Below are 8369 nucleotides of genomic sequence, written 5' to 3'. Positions count from 1 at the left end.
GAAAAAGCAACATGAAACCTAGCATTAACACATTCCTAAATGCGTAGAAACGGTACGTTCGTAGTGCAAAACTGCACGTTATAACACATTCAACAACAAAAAAAGCAAACATAATGTATATTTGGTATTATATAAATATTGATGTCATTTTTGGACAAACAAACAACAAACAACACAATAATTATGGCTTCTTCTTTATTTTTGTACTAAAACTGGTGTATTAAAATGAGCATACCATAAATGCGATTTATTAATAAAGGTGTTGTTTTTCAAATCATAAACCTACTTCAGTCAATAACGCATTATAATACACGATGTATATACACTGTTTGGAAATAAACAATTGCATATTCCAAAACATTGTACGCACATTCCGCACAATACCACATGTACAACGTGTAAGCACATTCTGCATAGCGGTGGAACAATTGTTTTAGCACCATATGAATGTACAAAAATTGTTAATTTTACTTTTGTTATGCATTGAACTTAAGTGTTTTGAAAGTTCGAAACATAATATATTTACTACCGATTTTCGTCTACTAATTGAAAGCGGTATATTGTATGCGTTTGCAAAATGTCTTTAAAATGACATAATTATTGACTTGTATAATTTGAGAGAAATTTGAAACACTAGCCGTGTTTATGATGAGCATAAATATTCGCCGCACGCCGCGATTGTTGTAATTCCGAGACGTATTTATATATAAATTTCTCGTAAAATGTTGCGACGCCTTTCCTGTGTATATATGTCGTAAAATGTCGGGACGCCATCTTTTAACAGGGGGAATACGTCATAGGGTAAAAACTAAGATGTCCTTTTACTATATTAAAATATATAGTACAACAACTTTTCCATTAGTTATCTTAAAGTATTAATGTGTGTACTCAGTATTAATTAGGTTTTAGATTATAGTTAAACTTACTTTGCTTCTAGTGTTAGAAGAAAGATAGCACTCCTATGTAGTATTAAGAATAGTAGTTTGTAACCTGTCGTATTGCACGAGTACTAATATCTATTCACCGAACTACTTTGCTACTTCCCGCACTTTGTCAGACACACAGGACAACAAACACGTACAGATCGCCATCTTTATCGGCACATTTAAATCCATTTTTGTAGGGTTTAATAATAAACCTACAGGACTTGACCCATACACATTTAAGACCAGAACCACGAGTTCGTATTTGTCATTCTATCCGAGACGCCTAAGGGGGCGTAGCTAGGCCGGAGACAATGATCGTGTGTTGTACTACTTGTTTATTTCAACTTGTTATTCATCAATGTGGTATCAGTTTTGCAAAAAACATATATGTATACATGGAAATTATACTCTGTTGATTGCGTTGATCACTTAGAGTAACCACTTATCCACATCTTCGTAAGTGTTCAGTTTAAAGATCAGGTGCAGATTAGATATTGGTAAAGAAACATTGAGCATTCAGGATATGTTCATGACTAAAATATATGAAACCTTCGAGAAACTGTTAAACAATAGGGTTTCGTAAGACAGGAAGTGATTCCTGAAAAGTATACACTATAAATATGAACTATGTTTTTGCTGAAGAACTCTCGCTTGATGCAAACATATATATATATATATATATATATATACACATAAAACATATACTGAATATATGTTATACATATGGGTGATACATAATGATACATATAATGATATTACGCAATCATATTACTTTCACCATATGTTTCTCAAAAAGATTAAACATGCGTTGCAAAAGAACGAACACTGAGAACAACACCAGGAATCTTGATCAGTTCTTCATATTAAATGGTCTGTTATCTGAAGATAGCACACCGATTCCCGGTGCATTACGTCGGCATCAGAATATCTTTCTAAGTTGTAAAATAGTGTAGGATACAAGTAAACACGTACGCTGCCGAAGGGTATGGAAGTCAGCCAATGATTACATAGATTTTCACTTTTTAAACGGTGCTTGATACAGGGTCTCGAAAACCAAACTTGTATTACACAATGAATGGTTCCTGAGCACACATATACATGACTGATAACCTAGTAACAAGAACCAATACAAACTTGTAATTGAAGTCGTAGTGACCTGGACATAGATCTTTAGATATACATTTGTAATTAGAAGTAATTTTTTGATTGCTTATATAATACAATCGCGTTATTAAATTGTGTTCAAATTGAATAGTTATGTTTTGGGTAATGCATTTTTATGTACCATTCAAACCTATTAAACACGAAGCATGACAGCAAACGATCACATGCACAATCAATAAAATTCTTCATACATGCTTTAATGGGGTACTTAATTAATATAGGCTTACAATTATCTTTCAATGTAGTTAACTCAAGGCCGCCGAAGTGTAACCTATTTAGTTAAGCTCGTTTTGATCTAAATCCCAGGACTATCGTGACGCACTTGTGTCCGGCGTTTTGTATAGAACAATTAATTGGCGTCTTTATAGGATATTTAGATAGCGTTTGCACAGAAGGGATCAAACCCGTGACAGCCTGGTTGCTGGGGTTCAGCATGTCCACTATGCTAGGATAATCTAAAGTGATGTTTGAACATTAATTTTACGAACATAGTGTTGTGTGTAGGGTCTTTATGCGTCCTAGAAATTTAAGTTTGTGGTTCTTAAAACAAGCCAAGTAAACCTTTTAATGCAAATCTGCATACACATTATACATTCAAACTTGATGTATTTTCCGACACAGATTTCCCAATCATTTTAACATACGTCGCCATAATATCCATTTGACAGCCAAAACCGTATTGCATAATTGTGCTCAACCTATAGAACGTTGATATATATAATGCATATCGTTTATTTAAGCTAGAATACTAATGTACACTAATATTATCAGTTTTCAAAATCCGTTTATTTAAATTGTTTGCATGGAAAACTTGAATTGTTTTCAAATACACAGTAATCACAAAACGTTCGATAAACATGTGCAAATGTAGAAAAAGTCCTTGGGAAATGTGTTGTTCTCTACAGGTTGATGATCTGTAATTGTTTAATACAAATCCGTTACCACCAATAATCGTCAACTATATTAAAATATAATTAAATGTTAATTTAACTGAATATGCAAGCTGAATAAAGGAAATAACAAACATAAGTGTTCTGACAAAAACAAGTTCATTTAATAGTAAGCAGAGCTGATTTGGGGTTGGTTTGGTGTCAGAGTTCAGAACAAATTTTCCTGTAAAAATCCCTCGTCCATACAACCAATTATCCGCACAGAAATGCAACATGTTTCGTTCTTCTTCGAATCTTGCTGATTTCTTATCGTGTATCAAATGCCCGAAAAACGCCCTGATACTAATCAGATTGTTTGCCACCAAACGCAAGTTTATACTATATAGTATATTTTAACTTTGATTTATTCAATACGACAATAGACACACCGTCCATGAGTATGCATGATTGCATATAAAGGCATGACATGTGATATATAAATAAGTGTGCTTTTAAAGTTGATCGTTCGTCTTCTGTTCAACACTATGCGCAAGTGGTTAAGACGATCACAAGATGAACACATGTAAGTATAGAATTATTGCGGAATATATAGATGTCAAATGAACCAGACAATAACAAACACTTATTATCATGGAGTATGACGTGCATTGTATTTAAGCAATCATCTAACTCTAGGAACTGAAGCCGTATGGTTATGCAATAACACCCATAAAACAATTATGCGAGGCAGTTGCACTATATCTTTATACAATTGTTGACTAATGATTCACCAGGAAATTGCGTGATTGAAACAACTATGTGTAGTATATTTAAACACATGACAATAAAACAAACATAACGTAAGACGGTCTGATTGCAACCACAAATAATACGAATACGTCGAAGGGGTTCATATGCTATAAATATACGTCTGCCTTTGTAGTATTTAATACCTATGTACTGGCAATATTTCCGTTTCCAATGTTGCTGATATCATTTAAGAAAATTAACATGCATTCCTTAATGGTATGTAATGTCGCTTTGATTCATCAAGTTGTGATATGTGTAAGTTAAGAGTGCGGTTGACGCAAATTAACTAGCAATGCATGGAACACAGAAATACAATTTTAGCCTTTACCTTTTACAGAATAACAAAAAGTTATGTGTTGTTCACGTTTTAACAATACTTTATCAAATAAAATTGTTTAAATATCAAAACAAGTTAAATAAATAAATATATCGTATGTTCTCGTCGTGGCGTGATATATCACAGAATGGTATGCCGTTGATCATTCTCACATATAATATATTTTATTGTATTTTTTCAAAAGAAAAAAATATGTACCAATTGTTTTTAGCAATTATGTTTTCTGTTATAAACGTAAGATGCCACACGTGTTCAACTTAACATGGATTGGTATTCACATAGTCGCAGCATACTTCAATATAAAAAGCGAACAAAACATGTTTGATGGAACCGCACAACTGCAACCCATTATATGTTTTAACAAGCAATCGTTTGTATCTGAATATTTTCTTGAAATGTATGTAAAGATTAGTATGTACACGCGGTTCCAATTGTGAATTTATAGTTTCATTAAATAAATAAGCATTAACTTTGTGCAAGCAGTAACCATTTCGTTACTAACTACAACCTTTAGAGAAAATTACAAAATATATTACATGTTAAGTTCTCTATCTTGTATCAATTGAGAATATTGAAGATTACCCAAAAATGTACATGCATTTTGTGTATCAATAAGTTATTGACTACAAACGTACACGAACAGTTTGCAATTATATTAAGCTCTCTGTTTGAGTGCTTGTACTAATAGTGTATTTCAACTTTGTATTCATCGATGTGTTATCATCTTTGAAAAAAAAGAGTTTATATTCACGATTAAAATCACAGGGCGCCGTAATGTGTGAATATGTTTTGTCAATTACCGTACTCAAAATTACCACTTTTTCAAATATTATAAGATATGCGTTAGTGTTCAGCTTGAACGACCAGCCAGGTTGAGTGTGTAAATTAGATATTGGTGTAAAAAAAGCTATGAGCATTCAGGATATGTGAGTAACTTATACATGTGTATCATTTCCAGCAACTTTTGAATTATACTGCATCGTTAGACAGGCGGTGATTCCTGAAAGGTATATGATATGTACCTGCTCAAGAACTTTCGTTTGTGTGCATAATCCGAATAATGTGACATTATTTCGAAAGGCAACCATTTTTCAATCTACGGTTTGTTCCATTTAATTGTATTACGTGATGAAATTACCATGTGTTCCTAAACAAGCGTGTACATGATTTGCAACGTAACGAGCACTGATAAAAGCTCTAGTAATCTTTTCTTTATCAGTTCTATAAAATAAAACGTTCTGAAAATAGTACGCAGAATCAGATACATTTACAATAGTCGGTACAATAATATTTATGTAACGGGAAAATAGTTGTATTATATTAGTTTATGGTACACAATCGCACGTACTGTGCCGAAGGGTATAGAAGTAAGCCAATGATGTTTTTGCACTGTTTAAACAAGGTTTCAACACCCGACGTTTTATTACAAAAACAATTAAATCAAAATAAATTAAAACATCTTAGACATTTGCAAAAGTCATACAAGAGGAACGATATGTCTTTTTTAAGGTATACCAATACACCACAATCGATCTTCAAATTGTTATGATCACTATTTAAATTAATGTAATTGAAGACGCTTAATGTAAGTTTTATATTTCTATATATATTCACATCAATATAAACATTCACACATATCCATTGAAGTGTAACGATTTTTTTGTAAACGTTTCTTTTTTCGATTAAAACATATTAGAAGAGGGAAAGTATATAATTATAAAAAAAATTGAATAAAATAGTTTTATCTCGACTATAATTCGTTATAAGTAATCAAAATTGGATGGAACAAATATCGATATGAGTAATGTCCGAATAAGAATGATTTGATTGCTAGATATAACAAAGGTGGTATTAAAACGTTTTTACATTGATTGAAGACCGTTGGTATTTCTATTTAATCATACTTGCAATGCTTTTGTAATTAATTTTCAATTACATTTCTGTGTTTTTTACATTATTTAATGGTGTGTAAATGATCCACAGGTACGTGTGAGGTTCGGAGCGTCCGTAGCGTTGTTCATCCGGTATATGTTCCAAATATCGTTTGCTTTTTACATTGACCGATCCATGACTGTAACACCAGTCGTTATAGTTTGCAAACATTCATCTAGAGTTGCGTTGATTGTAATGGTTTGCACTGAGTATTATAACGTTGTGATACAAAAACAGAAACAGTTGTACTTTGCGTGGATAAGAAGTAATTATGCGCTTGCTTTTTATTATGCAATCGCGTACGTTAATGTGTTCAACGAGTATGGAAAGTCTTTGTGCTATTGCAGTTGCAATTATAAAAATATATCTGTAAAATATATTAAAACCGGGGTCCCGCCAGCAAATGTCCTCACTTACAATCAATGAGTTTGTTCATATGTGCCTTTCACTGAGGGGAATCACGTGATCACAAAAGTACATCGTACTCACAAAATGGCGGAACAAGCTCTCGCTTAATGACATAAATCAAGGTATTTTCATATTTAATAATATCAAAATAAATGATAACTATGCGCTGAGTACCCGCTTAGTCGCCTTATGTACTCTGGTAATTGTCATTTTTATTAGATTTCTGTAGTTTTCTCAAACATTCAAGAACAATTAACAATGACAATTGTACATCGTCTGAACATGACAAACAACGATGGAAAATCATCATTTTTTGCTTTTTAACATGCTTAGAATATTTCCTATAAGGTTTTGCACGTTGTTTAAGCTTTTTAAGATTTGTGGCAAGGTTTTTGGAAAATAGTACATTGTCTGAACGGTTTTTGTTTGAGAACATCATCTGAACTGCTTCTGTTTTTACTTTTAAAGCGTTGTTTATCATAATACAATTGTAATATCATCTGTGATCAGCCAAGCAATTTTCGTCCAAATTACGTTCCGTTCTATGATCAGAAAACACAAAAATCCTGTATTATTTTACATGTTTACATAGTGTTCAATTTTATTAAATTAAATTTATTTAATTTAATACAAGTCCCGCTTGAAAAAGATTGTTATTTATATACATAGGCATGCGAATAATGTAATAAGAGGTATGTCATTTGGGCGATATATCCTTGTCTTTTCACATAGTTATATTTAAAAAGACCAAATGTAGTTTAGTTATATTTAAAAAGACCAAATGTAGTTTGCAGTAAAACTAAACTGAACGTACATGTCTTTTTACATTCTCTGCGCATGATTAATAAGTGCTTATTAACAATATTATGCTCGGCGCAAAACAGTGGCAGCTCTGAGCTTGCGGTGATTCTTGTCAAACTTCAATAATATATTGTAAATGTTAGTCTGAATTACATACATGTATATGTGGTAATCGATATATAATTATGTTTGTGAAGATAAAAAATTTATGTCATCAAATAAATTGGTATAATGAGATGTCTGTTATATAAAGCTGTTTTGTTATTTCAAAATGCGCAAAAAGTCAACTCTATCGCTTCATCGTTTGAAGAGAAAGCGCTCGAAACCATCGCAAACAATATGATTAGTTACACCGAAACGCATTTCGACTTCGACTTTGACTTCGTACTGTCAACAATCGTGATCGATTATTTCTGACAGGCGATTGTTTTTTTTAATTATGTGCAAAAATAGGTTAATTAATTTTAAAATATAAAAGATATGCAGGAAAACTAAGGTTAAAAACAGAAGTAAGGGGTCTATAGTGAATGAAAATCCAATCGACTGGCATAGATCAGTAGATTGGGGCTTGAATGTAAATAGGTAGGTAGACCGTTCCATAGCCTGATAGCCCTGGGAAAGAAGGCGTTTAGGTGGTAAATTGTTCTGGAATGTGGGATAAGGTAATTCAGGTTTCTGGTGGGAATAAGATGGCGATGATCCACTGCAACTGACTCATTTCTGACTTTACAAAACACTACAAGAATGGTCTTGCGTCTTCTATATTCTAGAGTTTTCCAATTTAGGGCCGAGATCATAGCGGAGACACTACTGGTGTAACTGTAGTCATTAAATATATAACGGGCTGCAGATCTCTGGATCATTTAAATTTTTTGTATATACGGTATTTCTGCCAGGGGTCCCACACTGTGGAACAGTATTCAATTTGAGGGCTGACATATGTTTTGTAAGCAGCTTTTTTGACCTTTTTATTGTCAGTTTTGACATACCTTTTAATGAAACGGAGAGTAATTTTGGCCTTTGAGGTAATGTTGTTTATATGAGGGGCCCAATTGAGACTTTGACCTAAGGTGACTCCTAAATATTTGGACTGTTCAGTTGACCTGAGTTCTATGTTATGTA

The sequence above is a fragment of the Dreissena polymorpha genome, chromosome 5 (assembly GCF_020536995.1).
Source record: "Dreissena polymorpha isolate Duluth1 chromosome 5, UMN_Dpol_1.0, whole genome shotgun sequence".
Taxonomy (NCBI): domain Eukaryota; kingdom Metazoa; phylum Mollusca; class Bivalvia; order Myida; family Dreissenidae; genus Dreissena; species Dreissena polymorpha.
This window is presented reverse-complemented; position numbering follows the sequence as displayed.